The sequence below is a fragment of the Apteryx mantelli genome, chromosome 6 (genome assembly GCF_036417845.1).
Source record: "Apteryx mantelli isolate bAptMan1 chromosome 6, bAptMan1.hap1, whole genome shotgun sequence".
Lineage (NCBI taxonomy): Eukaryota > Metazoa > Chordata > Aves > Apterygiformes > Apterygidae > Apteryx > Apteryx mantelli.
The window spans coordinates 50,885,095-50,909,166 of record NC_089983.1 but is presented as its reverse complement, the minus strand read 5'-3'; the positions used below and the strand labels follow the sequence as shown (position 1 = coordinate 50,909,166).

At 41.3% G+C, this 24,072-nt stretch overlaps 2 protein-coding genes across 2 annotated transcripts in view; one reads left to right on the top strand and one right to left on the bottom strand.

Moving 5' to 3' along the window:
- Window positions 1-20,980, bottom strand: part of PKP4 (plakophilin 4) — a 96,678-nt gene extending 75,698 nt beyond the window's left edge. Inside the window, exon 1 of the mRNA XM_067299474.1 lies at window positions 20,885-20,980. The gene's annotated coding sequence lies outside the window, so the exon portion shown is untranslated. The remainder of the gene's footprint in view (window positions 1-20,884) is intronic.
- Window positions 20,981-21,255: 275 nt separating this feature from the next.
- CCDC148 (coiled-coil domain containing 148) overlaps window positions 21,256-24,072 on the top strand; it is an 83,557-nt gene continuing 80,740 nt past the window's right edge. The window contains exon 1 of the mRNA XM_067299464.1: window positions 21,256-21,375. The gene's annotated coding sequence lies outside the window, so the exon portion shown is untranslated. The remainder of the gene's footprint in view (window positions 21,376-24,072) is intronic.

Below are 24,072 nucleotides of genomic sequence, written 5' to 3'. Positions count from 1 at the left end.
AAAGACATATGTCTTTATGCTGAAGTACAGGTGACATTCTCCCTCTTCATTTTACTGGCGTTGTCACACTCAATGACTTCAGCAATGAAATTAATTCATTTTTCTCTAGAAGTACTAGAGCTGAAACATTTCATTACTGTATTTCAATTGACAAATATTTTGTTCTTCCAGTGCCTGTGCCTGATCAAATAATAAATAAATAGCAACAAAAAAACTAAACAAATTCAAATCTCTGTATTTCTCACTGGTCAGAAAAAACTCAAGCTAGAACTCTGCCTGTACCTGAAAAAACAGAATTTAAGAAGGGTTCTTGGAATTACTGGAGAGACCACATATGAACTCAACTACTCATGACTTAATGGGCAGATACACATTTTCTTAAACAGGCTTGAGTAAGAATTGAATTTGTTTTTATAACACCATTCTTATAGTCATCCTACAGTCTTCTCCCCCCCACTCCTTTTCTTTTTAAATAACGAAGGCCTGTACAACTGAATAATCTGACAGCATTGCTACACAGAGGATGAATGAAGATCAGTGACAATGATTAAGGCTGGTAAAACAAAAAAGCCAAACATGGAACTATTATATATTATGCAGAATTAAAACAAAGAGGAGGAGGGAGGCTAAAGGAATTTAGTTGATTCCAGCACAGTTTACTTATCTTTTTCCCAATTCTGTAGCTAGAAATAGGATGGGAAACAGACTGCATTGCTTCTATATGACTTCATTCATGGAATAAACCTGGTTTACACAGCACTTAAACTGTTTAGAGGATACCCAGTGCCTCCGCTACCACTTGTCAACCCCCAGCACGCTAAAGCAGCAACTCCTAGCCCTCCCTCACTTGGGGAGCAAAAACTCCCAGATCTTCTATTCTGCAGAAAAGCAGCACGGTTCTTGCTTTGATTATGCTTTTCTATGCTTTCTATGCTTTTTTTTTTTTTGGGGGGGGGGGCGTTTTTCTGAACCAATGCATCTGCGTCCATATAATCACTGATGCAAGGAAGGAATGAGAATATTCAACTGAGGAGGAGAGGAGAAATACAACAAATCACTAAATCGGGTATAAGAAATGATGCTTTAATTCTCCTTTGTTCTTGCTAGTTTCCCCACCTTTCACTGCTTCTCCTGTTACTCTCAGTGACATCCAATAGCTTCCCCAGCGTTTAGTAGTTCCTCTCCTTGTGGTGTGGGCAGGAGAACTCAGACCTTTCCAGTTCTCCTGGAAGACAGCAAAAATGGTGCTTTTCCACAGCTTGCGGCTTGCTTCCCTTCGTATTCCTCCTGCTCCACTTACAGAGAGGATTCTCCAAATTTTCTCCTTCCCTGTGCTCCCTATTTTTGAGCCTCACAGTGCTGACCTGAAGCCGTTTTCCTAGGTAACAAAAGCCCCCAAATAAATTGCAGCTAAAGAGGTAATATAACTCTTATGAACACAGTCAACCAGGATAGGCTAGACTGCATATATTTCATGAGAGAAACATGAGAAAAACAAAGAGCAATGTCTCATCACTAATTATCCTCATATTTATATAGCCACAAGATTAACTCAGGCAACAAAAGTAAATCACTGTAAAAAGCACCTGATACATTGTTTGAGAAATGTGGGAGATGCATTTAACTACCTTATTAGTCTCTTCCTCATCCCTTTTTCTTAAAAAAACAAAACAAAAAAACCCCACTATATATATATATATTTATATATGATATATAAAAGTACATTCAGGTTCAAAAGGCTTCTGGTGCTACATGCTTTTTAAAATGTTAAAAACAATTACCCTAGTCTTTGGGCAAATTTATTTTTATTTTTTGCTACAGCTCATAAGAAGAGGCAGGCTTTTTTTTTTTTTTTTGCCGATGGCAACGTACTTTTACTCCATTCTAGTGAGCAGGCAAGATTCTACAACCACAAAAATCCAGTTGTAACATGCTCACAAGATTAGTGTTTTTATAGCTTTCAAACTAACTATTCAAAAGAAGAGATCAGACAGGTATAGCAAGAAAGCCATTTTAATAAACGCATACTTATGATGGTATCCTTCAAGGCCTGAGGCACCATTTGTAGCTCACCTTAGAAAAGGAGAATCTTTGTCATCTGAAGGGTGTCTGGGCAACATTCACACTTCACAAATGTATGAAGTACCACAAGCCTCCAGTGCCATAAAGGACCCCAAATCCGAATCTTTTCCTTTGGACCATTCCAAATCTGTGTTTCTCTGTTCTGACTATGTATTTCAATTCACTGCTGTTTAGAAAAACCTCATTGGAGCACAGTGCTCAAAAACAATTCTATAGACTAGTAAGCACATTTATTTATAGCAATAAATGTTCAATCTTATCACAGTACAGACTGAGAGGGAGGGAAAAAATGTAGCGAGTATCACAAAGATTTTAATTTTCCAAACAGGCTGCCAAGTGATAAAGACGTTCATCAATTATTCATCCTTCAGAAGTATAAATCCTTAGTTTGGCGTTGGAGTATTCTCAGTTAACTCAGGGTATGAAGTCATTCACAATGAATATCACACAGCAATACGATTTAAAAACTGTAACAGCTGAGTAACTGTAGTGAACGTATGCTAAGCTGTACTTTTACCAGATACTTGGAAAGTATATGAGCGCCAAACTGGTCAAACTTTTCAGTCTCCCATCTGAAAACTCTTACAAACAAGCAAACAGGAGTAAATTGAGAGTAATTTTAAGCAAAGATAGAAACACTACCAAGTATCACAATGGTTGCAGGAGCTTTACAATTTCTATTTATATTTCCTCTCAGTCCTTTAAAATTATTACTGCAGTATTACTCTATACATTATTGCTAGATATAATACACACTACCTGTAGGCAGCTATTATTCAACCGGCAGCATTATAAAACCATAGCTACTTTATATGTGTTTATGAAAATGCATCTCAATTTTGTCATATAGTATGTTGAAAAAATGCATTATATAAAAGAATCTCCAAATTAAATTTACAGCTACGAATAAATGCTTTAAAGACAGCTAAAGAGTTCCACACCTCTGCACTGCAATTTGCTCCTCCTGTTTTGCCAGTGCAAGTGTTTGAGGGATGCGGTGTAAGCTGTATCACTGAAGTGGTCCCGAACTAGACACCACCAACCTCCTGCTGCATCCTGCCTTCAAAAAACAAACAAACAAACAAAAAAAACCCAGTCTAGCTAGTACAGGTGAAAAATCCCAGGGGGGAAAGGGGAGGGGGAGAAAGGAATAACTGTTAGAAAGCTGTGATCAAAGCAGTAGTTCACTTGCATTGAAAGGAGGCATCAGATGGGGTTCTGCCATGAGTCTGGCATTGCCCAGTCACTGTTACCGACATAGCATAGATGAGAGGAAAGACAATTATTAACATTTTGTAGATGACAGCTGGGGGTGAGGAGATTACACATACCTTTAGTGACAGCTTCAGAATTCAGAGATCATGACATCTATTTTTAGATCATTTCTCCTATTGTTCAAGCTCATAAGCAACTGGTCCTATCTCATACCGAACTTTAAAAACTGCTACTCCTATTTTAGGCTTTAAGAAGAGTTTGCATGCCCAAAAGCTTGTCTGTTCATTCCAGCAACGCTCATTAATTTCAGATTACCTCTGCGTACAAATCCTGCCTTGCCTATATCCGAGCTCACCCGGGCTACAAACACTATCGCAAAGGAACAAACGCAGCACAGAAGACAACCAGCAAGGCAACACCTCCAAGGAAAGCAACGCGAAGCTGAGAGGCCCTGTAATCAAAGCACACTTTTCCGTGACAAAGAAAAAAACCAGACCTTATTTATCACTCCTGCTTATTTTACATTTCCCTCTACATGGAAATGCACAATCTTCCCAATCTACTTAGGTGAAGAAGTATATCCAGTTTTGGGCATGACATTTCGAGCTGGATCAATTGAAAAGTTAGAGGAGAGCAACCAAAACTCTGCAAAAATTTCTGTTGTAGCTGCCTGTGCTTAGCTGTAACAAAGACTAAGGAAAAGAGTGAGAACAGCTGAAATATTAAACCACTACAGGAAAGGCAAAATGCCAATCAAGGGTAACATTTAAAAGTTACTGTAATCTTCTTACCAAATATCAAACAATATCAATGATTATTAATACTTGTTACTTTCTTCTTCTAAATAGGATACCGGGGTGCTTTCCCCCCTTCCAAATTCAAAGAAACTTTTTTTTTTGGCTTTTTGATAACTACAGACAATAGAACAATTAAATGGTCACAGTTATGATTTAGATATGCCTGACAATTAACACTGGTATATTTAAATAAACAGATCTCTTTCCCAAGAGAAAAGGTTAAGACTTTAATCAGGTAGTTCTATTCTGCATTAATGAAAAGTTCAAAATCAGGATTTTAAAAACACACATCTACCAAAAGCAAATCCTCTCAATAACACGAAGGAGTTGAAAAAGTACAGAATTTGAAGTCCTAAAAAAATTTTAAGAATTAATTACTGTTTTAGGGGATTTCCACTTTCAAAATACAGAAACCTGCTGTTGCTTGCACTATGCAAGTCCAGGAAAACATCAGTATAACTACTCAGGAAATACACTCACGGATGACAACAGTAGAAAAGAATGCACTTCCAGGACTTGCGAGATTTATATTTTATATAATACTTAAACAGTAAGCATAGCTAAAGACGTATCTTCCCATTTTCAGAATAAGTCTTACTTTTGATTTATAAAAATACCTAATTTCCAATAGCTGATATTGAACTGAACTTTCTGAACACCGAACAGTAAGGAGCAGGAGCAGCTGAGCACCAGGCAGGAAAGCACCCCAGGCCAAAGAGCCAACTGCCCTTCTGCAGAGGAAAGAGTTAAAAACAGTCCTATTTGAAAGGGCGAAATCAACAAGGAACATTCATATAACTTTATCACAGAAGTTGAAAATATTTGTTACATGTATCAGTTAGGCTACCCCAAACTGAAACACTTTAGCCAGGTGTTTACAGTCAGTTACTACTTACCTTTTCAATACCACAGACAGCAGGGCAAATTGCAGATGCCGACGGGATAAATCTCTAGTTAATTGCATTTTTTGCCTTGCTATTTATGAGCGGTCTCATTTCAAATGCAGAAATTTTAAAACAGAGCTTTTGAGCAAAGGCATAGACGATGCTCTGCAGAGGGTTCAACTTTTTTTTTTTTTTTTAATGCTCATCGAATACATTCTTTATTAGGTCAGTTCTCATATAACCAGACATGTGAAGCTGCAAATGGCAGAATAAATGTTGTCTTAACATGCCCAACAAAGGAGGGGCAAAAATAGGGCTCAGAAGTCACCCTTAAACATCTCTTTCTGGAAGATAACATAATCCTACATTTGTTTTTTTGTCAAACAAAAGTACAATAAAAGCATTATGAATAATGTCTGCATATATAATTGCTCACTATTTCTTCAAATAACATTTTTAAAGACATTTCTAACTTACAGTGGTGAACACAGTTCATATGTTCTGTTTCTTTACGGTAACACTGCCAGTTAACTCCAAATAACTCAACACACCTTCTGATGAGCCTTGTTAATTTTTTTTTTTTTTTTTTTTTTTTTTTTTTTTACATCTTTTAAAAATAGATTTCAGCTAGGCTATTAATGCAAACTTCAGATCAACATGTCCAAATACGGCGAGGTGGACACACGCGCACTCACACACTACCTTATCCCATTTTTATCCTGTTTTAATTCTGCTATTATTGCCGCTTGTCAACATCCTCTTGTCGAGCCATAGGAAGGATATGCACCAACAATTTTGTCAGATACATGAAATAACCCAGAAGTCCCTTGAGTTGTTATTTACAATCACCTTAAAAGACAGCATTTACGTACGACTAAACCGATAAACATCCACACTTCGCTGGAAAGCCTCCTTCCTCAGACTAACCAAGTGCCCGACAGGGATCCGTGCCATAGCTGCATTTGATAGACGCCAGCACCCTCTGCAAGAGCTGGCATTTCTCCAGCGCAGTGAAACGCAGAGATGCTGTTCTGGATTCCCGAGGACAGACTAACTGCGCTAGGGTGATCGCTTAGCCCAGGATAACCCAGACCTCTTCCCGAAGAGGAGCTGCTGCTGCCACGCTCCCGGCTCCTGGCTCTGGCCGGAGGACCCCTGCCAGCATGGCACCACGCGGCACAGCACGCAGCCAAGCATGCCAGCACGCGCCCAACGGACCCGGAAAGCCGAACCGAGAGAGACCAGTTCCCTCCCTGCTATGCTCTCTGATCCTCTGGGAAGCTGATTCTGGCAATGGGGCAGATGCCACTTCGGGTATAATGGAGGCGGTGGGAAAACACAAGCACGCAGGGAGGATTTGCTTTGCTCTGCTATCAGGCTGCAACCTTAACGTCTGAACTCCTGAGCAAAAAACCACAGACAAGTAGTTTTCTGCAAGTATCCTCCTCTGTACTAAAATGACAGGTGTTATGTGGAATGAAACAAGATCAAGACTTAAACACTTGCTTAAACAACTATTTCAGCTTTTATTAAAAGCAATGTAATATGCCGCCTGGGACAATCAAATACCTTAAGTCAAACGGGAGAAGTACAATTTAAATTCACACCACACACTATGTTTTGATTCAGCAAAGTTGAAGTTTAGAACTTATTTCATAACCAAAACTTTGTTTTTAAAACATACTGAAAAACACATATCAAAAAGAACCACAGGCAATTCCAAAATAACCAACAGATGTGTGCTAGTCACAGTGTGATAGACCCACGCTTTTTTTCTTGTTAAAACAGCCTTAAAGCATCAACACTTTAGATGCATACCAGCAGACATGGAGAGGTACTTTAGCAGTAATATTCTTTCCTTGTTTCTTAACTAGAAATGGTGGTCAGAAGCTTAAGAGGAGACTCACACTGAAATCAGCTGTAGAAAGTCATCTTTCATTTTCAAGAAATTTCATGAGTTCCACAGATTTTTATGGTAAAATGTCTTCATGAAAGTGAAAAATTATACTTACTGTGATGGCAATATGAACTTCAGGCTTTACACTGAATTTAAACAAAGAAATTCTTACTTAATAAACTACCGATTCACTGCATCCTTACAACAGATTGTTCAGTGGGTCTTAAACACAATTCACCAGTGAATTTACAGCTAATATATTGGAAATATCACAAAACAAAGTAAAATTCAAAAGATAGGAGTAGTCATGTCACCAGTTTTCAACTTCAGAGAGAAGTCTTCTCTCTGGAGACTGTTTATATCCGTAACTGGTCATACGGATATGCTCCTCTAACTGAGGAAGGACAGAGTGTACAGCTTACGCGTTTTGTGAGTCTCCAAGTGGAGAGGAGGAGGCTGCTGCTGGTAGTGGCCACTCTAAAACCTTGGGGGGAAGATCTATCAGAAACAAACATCACTGGAAACTGCGCTGCATAATATTTAACTTTTCCAGACATTGATTGAAGCATGAATAATTGTCATAATGGTGGGGCACAGATATTTATTTCATAGATATGGTATCTAAAGAGCATTTAAACCAACAGAAAGATTATTTACTCAAGCTCAATCCTGAAAGACATCACAGAAAAATCAGCTGCAGAAATAGCCATGGACCACATTATTATGAACTGTTTTAAATTTAAAATGGAAAGATAAGCAAAAGTAGACAGACCTGTAACTGAAGTCCTCAATTTCAGAAGAAACAATCTTATTAAATAGAAAACTATGTGGTAAAATCAGCCAGTTGGGGAGCTCAACAGAGCAGCCTGATGCTAGTGCTGTCAAAAAAATAAAAAATAAATCTGTATCCATCCAAAGCGGTGGGAGGGAAGACATACAGATGTATGCAATGCACATCTAAGCCAGCAAAGAAATACTTCTCACCCGGGAAGCATACCTACCTTAAAAGAGATGCAGGTGAAAAAGTAGAGCACCCTAAAGGGAGAGGAGAAATCTGCACATCTAAGAAGTCCGAGAACTGTTGTTTCACGAGTCAAATAACAATGGAATGAAGTGAAAGTTACAATCAAGCTATACAAGACTTGCTAAAGAAGCAGGGAAATTCCAAATGAATAACAAAATCATCTGGCCAAACAGAAAACACGGTCAGTAGTGGCCTATTGGGTACCTAAGACAGGGAACAACCCACACATGGTCTATATGTTCAGATGATTATGATTGCATAGTTAGCCTGTTTATGGGAGGGAATACAAAAAGATAGTGTTAATGAAAAGCCGCACCTAGAAGGAGGTTTCTGCACTAGGAATTCCCTTGGGACTGAACTTGATTAGCATTGTCAGAAAAACTGGCCTTCAGATGCTTTACAAATTTGTGGGGGTTTTGGTAGACAAGGAGGGTTTGGGGCATTATGCAGGGATGTTGTTATGGAAAATCCCAAGGAATTCATCTTGCTGCTACGTAGCCAAGCAAGACAGACAGTGACAAGTAAAAGCTTCTGTAACAGACATTAAGGTTATCACAGAGAAGGGATTGGTGAGACCAGTGTAGACCCCCCAGCTGTGTCTGTAACATAGCACAGCAAAGACATGTGCCACTGCAGAATACATCAAAAAACATACTTCTAGCAGAGGTGCTGGAGTGTTAATTCCACTATAAAGAAATACAAGATGACTCAGCGTCTGGTCTTGTTACTCACATTCAAGACTGGCTGTGCTGCTCTGACTGAATTCAAGGCTATGACGATGAGCCAGGGACCCAAACCCTGCTTTTTTGACTTCTTGGCCTTAAAAACAAAGACTGAGGCAGTATTATTGCCTTCTCTGAATTCTTTGGGGGTAAAATTGAAGGCAGGAGAAGAGAAATTTGAAACAAGGAGACATCTGAGACAAGACCAAGCAGGTCTTAACTGACCACAAAGAAATTTAAACTATAAATGAGGAAATTTCCCATCAGTGTAATAAGCATCCTGAAAAAGTGAAAAATACATACTGAAGTTAAATATGTTTTGATAATAGGATTATTGGTGGCAATGTTTAATTACTATTGTAATTACAGTGTTATGATCCTTACAGTGGATTCTTATCATATTGGTATATCCAATTCCTTTTCTCTTATGGCAAAAGGGTACATAGGTATATATATAAAATTATATCTACCACAAGGGAAGTTAAACTACTTTAATCACATCAGTTAAAACAGCAGAAAGTAGCCATCTCCTCTGGGATGTGTTTTACAGTCAGCATTGTTTTGACTTGTATCCTGTTGGCTCTTTGCAATTGGAAAAAGTTAAGGTCAACTCAAGATGCCAAACACGTTTTAATCTGTAGCAAGAGGTAGTCTCATTTTAGTCAGGGCTCTTGAATAAAAATATACACAAATATCTGAACAGTAGCTGGACTTATTAATTAGCAAAGGTATTACTACATTTAGCATACATCCAGAGCATTGTAACAATGAATGCCAAGTACTTCTGGACTTTAACAGGATTTTCACAATCATATATTCAGATTCACACACAGGCAGAGCTGTGTATTTTCCACACAGCAAGTTTACTGACTTTTCCAGTGATAGAGATGTGCTCATGCCATTAGCACACCATCAAGATAGATGGAGCAAGTCATACTTCAGCAGTTAGTGTCTTACGGGGTCATGCTGGCAAGCTACAACAGCAAGAGGGAAAAAAAACAAACAAAAAAACCCAACCCACTGATATTTTGGATATTTTGCAGGATCCAGACCTGTCATGATGTTAGGTAACTAGCTGCACCCAACCCACCTAGTTTGACACCTGGCTCTAGATCTTGCAAAAGATTGAAAAAAAAACACCTGCAAACTTATTATTAAAACAGTCAAGTTGGTTTTCTTTCACTTCTGACTTTCAACTGACCTTGCAGGTACTGCACTGATACTCCATTTTTAAAGGTGTAAATTTAACAACACTTAATTAGTTCAAGCCACTGTATTTCCCTCTGCTGGCTTTCTGATAGACTTCACATTTTGCTTTAAGCTCACCAGGGACTAAAGGGGATTCTGGCACTGCCTGTTCAATTTAGAATGAGTCAAGGTGGCCAATGCCATAGCTGCTCTTACCAATCCAAAATGAGGAGCATGGGAGGAAACCTACACAGCTGTAGTTGTGTCATGGTAAATGAGAAAACACTTGTGTGAAGATGTTGCATGTCCCCTATCCAAGTAAATTTGTACACGTAAATTATCATTCTATTTGAATATAAAATACAAATCTATACATAAATCTTATACCATGAAAACAGTTTTACAGCCACATATCCTCTGATCTAAAGAAGTGTTCCTGAGGTTGGCCAGGTGAGAGACACGGTCACTGAATCTTCAGATACACACTTCTAGATAAAACAGTTAAAACTAAAATAAAGCCACCCATTAGTGTCACATCATTCAGTGTTACTAGGTCCACTTCCAGTACACTAGATAAGATCAATTATATTGAGCACTAACTCTACCTGTAAGGAAAAGGAGAGCAGAAAGCTAATGTGTGCTTCAAACTGAAAAAGTACAGTTGTGTTTGTATACCCATAAAGTCATAACTCATACTAATTTAATGCATCTGATCATGAGGCACCATCACACCAAACTTCCACATTCATGGAAAAAAAATACACTGGTGAAAAGTCTAAATTTTGGACCATGCCAGGTTCTCCACCATCAAGGTCCTTTGGAAGGTAAACTAATTCACCAATACTACTGTGAAGCAATCTGCTTGCTCCACAACACTACATAAAGGAGATTATTAAATGCATGAAAAATAAGAAAGCATGACATTTCCAGAAATAGTATATCCTCAGCTATGAGCACTGTCCCCAGTTTGGATGGTCTTGTTTCCATCAGAGACTGAAAAACTCCCAACAGCAATCAAATGCATGTAGTGATTCCATCGACCCATAAGAACATAAGAAAAGCTTCACTGCATCAGACCAGAAATTCATCTAGCACAATACTCCTAACAATGGCCAACAGCAGGTGCTCAGATTGCAGAGGATTCACACTCACTAGTACTGAAAAAAGGACATGCTACACTTGAACTTCTAGTATTACAAGGTGTTTTTGCACCCAAGATAAAAGTCTCCAGCCTGGCTAAAATTCTGTGCAACAGGCAAATCATTTCAGTCAGCTATAGGAGAGCTCTACAGTAGGAAAAAGAAGCTAAGACAGTCTAGATGAGATCTTGGGGGCCGAGGGAAAGCACAGGGTTGGAGATCATAAAACAGTAGGTCCTATCTCCCCTTCTTCCAACATGTTTAAGTTTACCCATCTAAAGACTCGGATGGGAGGTAGACACGTCAAATATTTTGAAAGAAAAGCCTAAGCAGGCATGTAGCTGTGTGCCACACACAGAGCTATAAAATGCTTTTATCAGCTGCCTAGCTGTTTCAGTGAACCTTGGGGAAAATGCTTATTTAGTATTATACAGAATCAATCATTAGCTCAAAGATGTTCACAAAGTATCGAAGACATTACCAACCTAGTGTTAGTAGTCATTGACTTTTTCCAAAGAAATTTCTATTTGAATAAAAGAATGTGTTCAACTGTTGGATTGTAAGATCAAATATTTCTGAATTGCCATCATGACAAAACGTACCAAAAGTGGTGCTGTCATAAATTTTCATATAGTGACATTTTTCTGGAACGTGATCAATCCCAGCACATGCAAACTTTCACTCACAAAGAAAAGGCACCATTTATTCCTCAGAGTGCAGAAAGTGTCTGCATAGCAAGATACTTCTCACACTTCTCACTCATGAGATAAATTTGAGAGCAATCAATTCAGAAAGACATTATACAGTAGATAGCCGGGGGGGGGGGGGGGGGGAGGCAGGACGACACAAACCCCAAACCCAAATGCTGAGAAGCTGAGGACTTGGAGATGCTCCTAAAAGCAACCAAAATGCAACAATAAAAACAATGTTCTACCTCAGTATTGCAGAAATGTTTCTATTGGTGCCAATTAAATATTTTTACTATGTGTATTGATGCATTCTGACATAAAAGTTGCATGTAAATTAACTAGTCTACAAACTTAATTCTTTTCCTTCAGCCATTTCAATCTGTGAAGGCAGGCACACAGCACTAACTAATCAATGAACTTTTAATCAGCTGATACTATTGGAACTGTTAAAATTTGAACGTGTGAAAATAACACACATTTGTAATAAAGCATTATTTTCAATTCTATAAAAAGAATTATCCAGCGTATTACCAGAGTAAAATATATTTGTTCCATTGTAATTAGGTGTTTGTTTTGAACTGAAGGGAAAGCTCATCAAAACAATAGCTATCTTTGCTGCCCATAGCAGTTTTAAAAAACATGCATCTTCCTTCTCTCTTTCAAGTTTCAGTCTTTCTGAAATAAATGAATAAATATTTACATTAGGGGATATATTAATATAACAGTAGTATAAGTCAACTTAATAGCACAATGCAATGAACTATATCACTAAAATAGCAATTGCCTGAATTCAAATACGTAAAGGCTTTCTAGACTTATTGAATTACACCTTTACTAAACACAAGCTAGTGGCAATTTATGACAACTTGTTTTAAATTTCTACATTAGACTAAATCGGATGAACATCAATAACCTAGTCATTATAACATAAATAAATGTATTCAAGTTTAATAAAAAGTGTTATCTTCCTACACTGTGTGAGTAAATTTTTAGACTTCATTAGTGCAGGAGCAACTGACTAAGGCACGGTATTTTTCCTGCTCCTTTCTAAGCAGTCAGTATTGGCCAAAATAGAATTCAATAGCTCATTAGACAAATCTTATTCCTGTATTCAGTCTGTCATGATAATTCAACATATTTTAAGTTAGTGGATATGTTAGGGGTTTGTGTTTTTTTTTTGGTGTTTGTACATCACATAGAGGTTATTTTTTAAAGAACAGAAAAAAAATCTGACCATGTTTCACAACCATATTAGAAAGACTCTTATTATTGGAACATTGATTACATTGGTATGAACAGAAAAGGATCCCACAGTAGGCAGTGCTTTCTGCCAGAAGTTCAGAACTTGCTTTAAAAGCTTCTAGTCTGTGAACCACAAGAAGTTCCTGCACAGTCTTAGTATTCTGTAGAGAATTCTAAACAATGATTTTTTAAAAGTATTTTCTACAAAGGAACAAATTTAATTACAATGAAGACTCACAAGTCTCAATGTGTAGCGTAACCATAATTTATGCTAAGAAACAATGGCAAAATCCAAGACAACTTAGTAATTATGCTTCTTTATTGCATAATCCAAATAGCAAGGAGGAAATGAACGCTTATCTCACAGGTTTAAAAGCCAGTCTGAAATTTTTGGCTTGAAGGTTTTTTCAGTTCTTGTTTCAAACTAATATGTTCCCCAAAACAGGCGAATGTACTACGTCAGTCACCTCACAGGCCAGTATCTTCTATCTTGGCTAAAATACAGCATCGATTATTTCATTACCTTAGGTATCATGGCATACCTTGATAAGAAGGGTATAAAGCGAGAACAGACTGAGGCATCTGCAAATTCTGCTGGTATATCTTAGATTGAGGCTGTATCAAATAACACAGGCCAACAACTCAGCACTATTAGTGGAACGCCCAAGTAACCTGGATGAAGGTACGTAATACTAAAAAGTTATATACTTGATATCTTTCCCTCCACTTGTTTCATCTATCTGTTGAATTTTGTCTTGCTGTTGGTAAGCTCTGTTGGGCATGGATCTTCCTCTGCTTTGTAAAATGGCATGTCATGCTCCTCTTACAGATGTATAATCTGTATCATTTTGATACTGTTATCTTATTTCTCAATCAGAAAGCCTGGTGACTTTTTAAAAAGAAAAATAAAGCAAAAAGATTAACTATTTTTTCCTAAAGATCTGTTTCTATAGTCATCTTTAGATATCATTCAAGACTTGAGGAGGAATCTGCAGAAACACTGGTATTATGCATATAATGTTTGTATACAAAAGTTTTCCTACTCGCACTCCAAGACTTGACTTCTTTGGACGTCCTTGGAATCAACTGCATTATATCTTGTTTTTGTGGAAGATATGAAATAATTCCATTTTTAAACATGTCACATGTCCACTGACATGGAAGTGAAGGAATTATCATTTGCCTCACATTGCATTGTTTCAAAGACGAGTGAATTCTTTTAGAACCAGTAATACTTAAAAAAAGAAAAAAAAAAGTCATTATGAAGTAAAAGAGTTAATCCTAAATGAAGATATTCTATTGAATTTCAGCAGATTAGGTAACAGATATGAGTATTAGTCTTGTATGTACAGACAAGTCCAGAAGGAAATATCTTGGAATTTATATCCTGTACCTACAGTGGAACAGCAACTGAAAGTTTCCAAATGATGCAAAGAAAACAGGGCATCTGTGCACTGACCAAGTCACATGCACATTACGTCTCTGTAGTCACACTGAAATACACGAGTAAGCTTTAGTACCTGTATTCCACCAGAACAGGCTAATGAAAATGATTACAAGTTTATGAAGGCAAATCTTATTGATGAAAATTAATGATATACAAACACATGAATATTCCTGTTTTATACAATAACAGAAATTCTGCTGATACAAGAAGACATTGAAAGTGTTTTTGGAATTGAAAAGATTTCCTTTAGGAATGCTAAAGAAATACTCTTTGCTGCAATGTTCTTGGCAGGAAGAGGACAGAAATCCACAATAAATTGGAAAGTCTCCTATCCACATTATATTTCTAGCAGAGATGGCATAAGCAAAAATCATTTATAGCAAATTAAGATATGGATTAGATAATTTCTATTTGAACATATGCAATGAAGATGTTAGAAAGTTATTAAGTACATTTATGAAAGTTAAAAGAAAAAACAAAAAGTAGCATAGCATGGGGTGATAGCATAAGGCTTTCCACACCACTTACGCACCTTAATGAGATTATGTTAGATGACAAACAGAGGAAAAGCTTTTCACACCAAAACAAACAAACAGGATTTTTCAAATGCCTGTTCCCTGTTTCTTTGTAGCTGAATGTCATCTGAGAAAACTGGAATGTCTGGCACTGCTCAGCACAGCGCCTCCCTTTCCTTACTTCCTCCCCAGATCTCCACTACTCCTTACCCTGCCTGGCACTAGAAAAATTGCTCCTACCTTCTTGCACTCAGCTCCTTCGTCTCCTTCCAAGACACCCTCACTCTTGCTCCTACTGCCTCCGGAGATGGCTCCAGCTAAGCTTAGGGCAGGTGCTGGACCCAGTTGATGCTGCGCAGAGCCACTCGTGGTGCAGCTGGAAGTGGGACAGAAGTACACAAGCAAGTATCACACAGACAAGCGAATTCCACCGGAGCTCTTCTACTTAATGCTCTGCGATGATCTCGCTCGTAAAGGAACGAGGGCTTGGAGCTCTGAATGCCTATTTATGAAATCAACGTACAGAAGAGGCGAGCCAATTATACAACCTACACAAAATCTATGACACATCTGCTTTGCAGATCCAATAGCTAACGGGTAAATTTTACTAACTGCCCATAATTGCCACCCCATGGTTGCATAAACAGTAAATACATTAAAAATCCCCCCCCCAGTTGAGCTGTGCTGCCGAAAACAAGTTTCAGCTCATGTACTTTCAAAGGATTTACAGTAGAATTCTCCCTTTAATAAACAAAATACCGATCAGAATATTAGAATAAGTATAATTTTGATTTAACATTCATAGAAAGACACTATATTTCAGTTGGAACACTTAGCATGTCTTTTACGAGCAGAGGCCCTGCCACTAAGGGAAAAAAAGCCTTAAAATTAATTATTCCTTCAAGAATTGATCAATCACTCTCAAATAAAGTAACAATTCAGTTTTATTTTATCCACGAAAATAAGAGTATAATTAAAAAAAACAATAAATAGGAAGTTGGCTGGTCTTCCAATTTCAAGTACTAGGTAGAAACTTTGTATAATGCTACGTAAATTAAAAAAATGAAAAAAAAGATTTGTAAGAGATGGTTATGGAGACTCCTAGGAGAAAAATGGTAATTTCTTTTCCTTTTGTAAGTACAATACTTAAAATCTGGTTAATAGGAAAATGTACTTTTTTTTAGCTATTTGGAGCAAAAAAGCAAAGACAGCAGGAAAGCATGCCTGCATTAAAAGTATGCCTATTTGTTTTCATTCCTGTTAAAAAGACATCTTGCTTAAAAACACTGAAAGAGTAAGAATAATTTTTTCCCAATTTTCATAAAGTGGTATTGTCTTTATTTGCCTTTGAGAAAAGGATGTATCAAAAAGGAATGGAAAGATAACCACAGAGATTCTCCACAGACAATTTTAACTGAAGCTTCTGTATTTACTGTTCACTCCTTGAGTGTTCAAGGAAGGAAAGAAATGGAAGGCAGTAAACTGGCAGAACTGGTTCAGAGAATTATATTCTTCCAGCCTGCAATATGAGAAACTGCTTTTCAGGAAGCAGAGGACTGACTCACGCAGGTGATCCCGAAGGGATGACAAGCCTGCACTGAAAGTCACCTCGCTCAGCCTAGGACGCACACCCAATCCACTGCAGAGCACGGAGACTGGAAAGGAGCGCCCTTGCTTGGTTCAGCTGCAGGGAAAGTTTTTAAAACTCAGCGAGATACCATTAAAAGGAACCTTCTCCTTAAGTCTTTCCTTTCTGTGTTACTGTTGGGTCCCTTACTATTAAAAGAGATGTTCATCTACTGTGAAGTTGAAGGAGTCTTTCGTTCTTCCTGACACACACGTGCCTCTTCCTCCTTGGGAGGAGGATGAGCAAGTAACTAAGGGCAGAAAGAGAAAGAGGCAGCGAGTGGGAACAGAGGAAAGATCTGAAAAGTGAAGCCAGTTGCAAAGATTTTAACTGACAAGAAACTGCTATGTCCTTCTGTGGTAGCAAAAGCTTTGGGAAGGTCATCGGAGGCAGCTTTTGGCTGTCCTCATTCACCCTCTCCCTTCCTCTGCAATCTTTCCCCAAACAAGAATACATCACTATGCCATTTGAATAAGAACACAAAAAAGTTATCCAATGTATTAACACATATCACAAGCCTTGGGAAAAGCAGCTGAGAATCAGAAAAACTACAGAACATTGCCCAGAGAACTGCTTCAACGCCAAGGTTAGCGTTGGCAATGCCATAACTCTTATTTGCACGTTTGTCACATGAAGTTCAACCAAAACACTTGCTTGTAGTAAAAGAGGCTGTTTCTATAGGTTTGCATTACATGCTTAGCTGCTGTTACATATTTACTGTCCATATTCATGATTATTTGAACTGTGTTGTTGCCAGTGATATTCCAAATCAAAATAGCATCTGTAGTAAGCAATATCCACAAATCATGCCCACAAAAAAATCAAGTTTCAAGTCTCTTTGTATTCACATGTACACAAAGCTACACTAGCTCAACTTTTTTCCCAGTTTAAGTTTAAACCAGTTCAGATTGCCTTTGCAGTGACAGCAACTTATTATGAATTTGGCATGTACTATCTTATTTACAGCAGACCAACCCCCTCCCCGCAAACCAAATTAAAAAAATCATGAAAATTCCAGAATTTTGAACAGCACCAACATGAGTTATTCAGGAGACGTACATATGCTTTTTATACAAGGGAATAAAACAATTTTTTTCTGCAGCAACTCTTGCAACTTGTTTCCCACCAGATACTTGCAAAAGAAGTTACTATTCTAAATTTATTAGCTCGGCGGCCTTTCACCCCATTTTTCTGTATGTCCACAACATGTGGACTCAAAAAACCAGTCAGGTCCTCAAAGAAAGAGAATATACATATGGATTGTCTACCAAAATAGGGTCCCAGGTCATAATTAGGGTTCCTCTATCACAATAAACTAACTAAAACTTTGCTTACTAATTGTAAGCTTGTCTGCATATGCAGATTGCTCTGGTTTAGCTAATTAATAAGCTACTTAGAAGTGCAGCTTCTCATACAGAGGAATTCAATTTTAACCTAAAGTCAGTAATTGATTAAAAATAATAAAAAAGTAAGCAACAGATGAGAACAATAAAAAATACTGCTCATAACAGACTCATAAGTATTTTTTTCCAGAAATGTATCACTAACCCTGCTTGCTTTTCTGTGGGCTTTTCCTCACCACATTACAATAATGACATTCTGGTAATAAACGCAGTTATGGTCGATTATAATAACTCTATTATGATTATGGAGATCCCTGAATTAGTCAGTGCTTTCAGGCAACACAAAAGAATATCAGAGAAATGCTTTCAGAAATTGTTTCTTTTCAGTATCATAATTAAAAGAAAAAAAAGAAATTAATATGGTACTTGCAGAGTACCATCTCCTGGAATTTCTTTAGCATTTCACCTGTTACAAACATATTCAAATAATCTACATAAAGCGAAACAGAAGAATACAAAGTCCTTAGTTATGCTTCCTGTTTGTTAACATGCAGAGTTTCTTCCACAAACCATGCAGATTTCATACATCAAATACTTGACACAGCCTATTATTTAAGACTACTGTTATTTTTCCACTGCACATGCTAAAACTCAATATAAAATATACTTCAAAAGGCATTTTGAATGGTATTTTGCCAGTACATGAAGCCGCTAGGACAAAAGTAATGCATCCTAGCACCTTTCTTGTTTACATTGTGACTGATTCACTCATCCATTATAAAAGGATTCTGGGTTACAAACAAAAATAAATAAATAAATAAGCAAACATGGAAAGGTAGGCAATGTTTCTGAAAGAAAAATCAGAATGAATTCTTCCTTCTTATAGAAGAATATTCTCTCAAGAAGTTTTCTTCAACTGTGTTTTATAGAAGAATCTCTACTATTATTACTGCTATTTATCCTTAACATTTAGCAAGATGAAAGGACAGAGACATCATTTTTTCCTGGAAAAGGTCTAAGTATATAAGCTGTCTACCTAAATTAAAAATATTAACTTATTTCAATAGCAAGGTAGCACTTTACAAGCACTTTAGGCAAAATAAGTTACTGTGATCTTTCTTTGCACAGACAAATTATGCTAACTTTTCATTTGATATTCTAATATCTAACCAAGATACTACAGCATGTTAAAGCCAACAAGAAGCTTTTGACCCCAAATCGCCCTCCCATGTTAAATATACTAATTCTGTTTTGTAGATTATATGTCAAGAAATTAAAAACAAATATTTTTAGTAGGTAACAATATTCCTATCTCAGTAAACAGCATTATTTGGTACTTTTACCTTGAAAATACAATATTTTAGTTATAGGGAAAAACTTTATCACCCTTGCCTTCTCCCAGTCTTGAAACTATAATTTATCAAAAAACTGATAGTGCTGAAAGACTGAAAAGCTAGTTAATAAAATATTACGGGTGCAAATCTCACCACACCTTTTCCTCCAAATAGTCAGATCTACAGGCAATGACTAATATAAAATTAACAAGCAGCAAGAGATTAAAAAAATAGGTACAAAGGTCCATGGACCAAACATAAGCACAGCAGAAATGCACAGTTCTTTAATGAGATATGTATACATACTAAAGAGTTAGCTAGGAGGGGAAACGGGCCAGAAAGTACCCAATTCCTAAAATATATTTCTCTATGGCACGTGGGATTTCTGCCTTCATCACTAATTGCGATCGCATAAATATCGATTTTTGCTGAAACAGCCCGGGCTCAACGTCAGCGCTCAGCTCTTGCGAGCCTCTATCTCCCGGCTGCCTTGCCCTCAGCCACGGTGGCTGCACTGGCCAGGTGCTACCTGCCGATACGCTCACGCCCCTCGTCGGGCACCGCGGAGCGCCTCGGCGACAGGCGAGCTCCGTCTGTCCTCGCAGGCGAAACACCTCGGGCAGCGGGCGCCTGCACGTGCCGCTCCCCTCCCACCCGCTTCTACACCTTAGGCAGGCGGGGGGGAAACACCGCAAAAAGTTACTAGCTTCGTTAGTTGCGCTCCTACCGCTTGCAGCGGAGAATTTTGCGACCGAGAGCTCTCCAGCATTCGACTAAGAGCACGCAAACTGAAACACAGAGGTCACACGAAATAAGTCGTTTAAACCATAAGTCATTTAAATCACATCGAGGGCAGGTAACCAGCGACAACAGCCTGCCTCAGAGCTCGCAGACGCGAGGCAGCCCGGAACAAAAACACCGTTCCAGGGGAAAAGCACGCCGCTCGCACGCCCTGCCCGAGGCGGAACAGCGCGCTGCCGAGCCGCCTGCCGACAGCAGCGCCCCGCTCCGCTCCGCGCCCCGACAGCAGCCCCGGCGGCGCGGGCACGGCAGCGCGCCCCGCAGCGCTCCCCGGTGCGGTTATTCCTTGGACCGGGGGGGGAACCTCGCCCCGCCGCCGCCGCCCCCCCCCCCGGGCCCCGCCGCGGCCCCGCGCACCGCACCGCGCCGCCTCCTCCCCCCCCCGGGCCCCGCCCCGCTCCGCGGCCCCGCGCGGAGCAGCCCCACCCGCCCGGCCCGGCTCGGCCCGGCCACCGCAGGGGCGGCTGCGGCGGCGCCGCGCCTCCCCCCGCCCCGGGCCCTGCGCGGGAGCCCGCGGCGCCCACCTGGAGGCGCCGGGCCCGCTCCGCTCCGCTCCGCCGCCGCGACCTTCGCGTGCCGGCGGGCCGGGCGGGCGGCCGCGCTCCCCGCGCTCGGGCCCGGCCCGGCCCGGCCGCACCTGCCGCGGCGTGGCGCGCTCCGCCGAGGCGGCTGAGGCGAGGCGAGGCACAGCGCGGCGAGGCGCGGCGAGGCGCGGCCGGCAGCAGCCCGCGGCAGGCGAGCGGCCGGGGGGCGGCGGCGCCGTCCGCCCCCGCGGGGCGCGCGGCGGGGCCGGGGCCGGGACCGGGGGCGGCGCGGCGGGCGCGGGGCCGCGGCGGGGAGCGGCTGGAGCGGCGGGACGGGAGCGGCCCCACTGCCCGGGCCGCCGGCGGGCTGCGCCCCCCACCCAGCCCCCCCCCCACAGCCCCCGCCTCACTCACCGCGCGGCGGGGCGGGCGGCGGCGGCAGGCCCGGCCCGCCCGGTGAGCTGCGCCGGGCCCGGCGGCCCTAGCCCGGGGTCTCCATGGTGGCGGTGGTGTCGCCGGCGCCGCCGAGCCCCGCCGCCCGCTCCGCCTGGCTTCCCCCGCCCCGCGCGCGACGTCAGCGCGGCGCCCTGCCCTGCGCCCCGCGCCCATTGGCCGGGCGGGAGCCGGGGCGGCGCCCCATTGGTCGCTGCCTCGTGTTAAACCCGCCAACGGCCGCGCGACTTGAGGTTGCTATGGTTACCGATGCCGTGAGGTGGCTGAGGGAAAGGTGCCGCCGTTCCCTCAGCGCGGCGCGAGCGGGGCCGGGCCGGGCCGGGAGCCGCGGCGGGGCCGGGCGGAGCGCGGGGCCGCGCCGTGGAAGGGGGGGGGCTCCCCGCCGTGCAGCCCCGCGCGGGGCCTCCTGCCGCCGCCGCCGCCGGGGGAGGCTCCTGCGCCGCCTCCTCGCGGTAAGTGCGGGCGCGGGGCGGCGCGGCGCGGCGGGAGCCACCGGCGGCAAAATGGCCCCCGCGGGGCTGCGGCGGCGCGCGGGGCCGGGGCGCGGCGCGGCGGGATGGGGCTGCCGGCGCCCCCCGACGCGGCCCGGTGCGGCGGGGCCGGCGCCCTCGGCCCGGAGGCGGGCGGCGGGCGGGTGCCGCTGCTCGCCGTCGGTACCGCGGCGGTGGCGGCGGCGCTCCCGTGCCCGGCGCAGCCGCTGGCGTTTTGCCGCGTGCGTCGCTCGTACGGCCCGTTCCCTGCTCGCTGCCCCGCGTCTCCCAGGGCTGGGGAGTCCCCGAGCCTCCCGACGCTGCTTCCTGGTCGTTCTCCCTGTACGTTGCCCAAAGAACAGAGGCCTGGGATAAGCTAGCGTTTAGCCCAGGTTTCATATCGGGTGTTTTACAGCCCTCAAGAATCACAACTGGCAGACTTGTAACACCGAGAGATGCGAGATTCCTAGCAGCATATGTGGCCCTTAATGCTGCTCAGACAGTGAGGGTGAATTCAAGATATTTATTAAAGATAAGAAAAATACGTTGTTTAGTGTTCTGAAAAACTGCTTCCCTTTTGAAGCTTCAACTACTGGCCTGACTCTAACTATGGCATGGGGAATTATATCTGGAGAGAAGACATATAATCCCACTGTTTCAGAAAAAAAAACGTTGTGAAACCTTTGTAAATAGATTTGAGAGTGGCCTGGCAAATGTCTGATCTCCTTGCTTTTTGAGTGATGTGACTGTCCAAAACACAAAACCTGGTTCTCTGGCTGATACCATTTCCTTTTTTCCCAGTCTGGTGCTTTTACATAGTGCAACTTTATTGACCAACGCAATGCTGACACTGCAAACGGCTAAAAGAAGCCAAGATCAAATTGCTACTTGAGCCTACCCAGAAATGCATATGTTCTTGTTTCGCTCTACCATTCCTTTGCCTTTTCACCATATCCTGACGCTTGTCTAGCGCACTAAGAAGGCTCCAGCATTGGTAGTGATGCTCTCCTGTAGGTGAGCTTAGATTTAAGATGTACTTTAGTGAGCAACTTGTAGATAGCTGTGCTGGTTTAAGAAGTCATCTCATTCAACCCCTCCCCCTGCTGATTTGTGTAAGAATCCAGCTGAAAAATGACTAGTTAAGTGCATATGCAATGGGATGCACAAATTTTTAAGTTGGCGTAGGGGCACGTGGCAGCTCTGAAGTGGTTTAATCGGTACTGCCATGACACGTAGAACTACTAGCCTTATTTACCTTCTGTTCAGAAAGGAACTGCAATTAAGAAGTGAGAGATAGCTGAACATGGAAAGTTGCCTATAAACTCAAAAAGCATATATTCCCTTCTCTTAATTTACGACTTGGAATGTAATCTGCTACCCCTGAGAACTACTTGTGTCACAGCTGTAACTTTTAATCTCTAAAATATTTATTGTCACTGTACAGACTAGTACAGTAGGTGCTACTACAATACGGTTGTTCACCAACCCTTTTTCACCTGGCATATGTAAACGGGGGTCTTGATTCCTCACTGCCCTGAAAATCTCATTATCCACATTGTGTTAAATAGATACAAAATGCTACTAAACCGAAATGGTGGCCTACTTACAGGAGATAGGAAAAATGAGTCAAGAGGAATAATAGCCAAAGCTTAGTAAAACAAAGAGGGACAAGGGTGAAATAAGGTAAGCAGTGAGAGAAGAAAAAAGGAGGAGAGCAAGAAAATAAGAAAAATAAAATGTGAAATCAGAAGAAGCAGACCTAGAAGAAAGGGAGGAAGAAGCACAGAACCTATGAGACAAACAGCCTTCATTATTTGCAGGCATGCTTCTGCCAAAGGTGTACTGGATTAATTAAATCAATTTTGAATCAGTCTAAACTGGTTTTAACCTATAATTTGGATATTATTACATTGGCTTAGCTTCCACAGATAACAGCTTTTAGAAGGAATCTTACTTGCCTGCCCTTGCAAACTGAACTATATCTGAACATTCGTGTTGTGAATACAGAAGGCACAGACTACTGGCAGGATATGAAAGGTGGCATCATGCCATCTCTAGGCTGTCCAGATTCTGGGTGGTTCCAGGTGGACAGCTGTAACCTTCAACGTTATTTGGAACAGACTGTTCAAGTGCCCCGTATCCCTGCAGAGCCATGCACTGTGAGTTCACTCCGAGTTTGCAGCTGGGGCAGGATGGGATTTCTTTAAATGGCTTTGAGTCATGCAGCTAAGATTGTTTTCTCCAGCCCACTAAAGAATAAGAAGGTGATCTTGAGCTGGTTTGTTTTGGCACAAAGAATTAAAAATAATATTTTGAGATCCTGTCAGATTTGCAAGTATATTGAATGACTATCACTGAAGATTAGAAATTTCATTCAGTCTGGTATTAGTCAAATATTCATAGCTTTTTGTTTGTTTTAGCACCCAGAGAAGCCACTATACTATCTAATTTGACTCCTGTGTTTTATGGCCTGTCAATTCCCACCCATTTATCCCTGTACTGACCCCAATATATGTTAAATATATGACAAAATATGTTATGAAAAGGCACCCAATCTCAACTTGAAGATGCAAAGAGCTGCCTAATGTAGTGATTCTTTTGATAGCTAATTCCACTAGCTAATAATATCCTTTGTTAAATAAGTTTTATGAATTTTAGCATCAGCAACAAATGAGTACT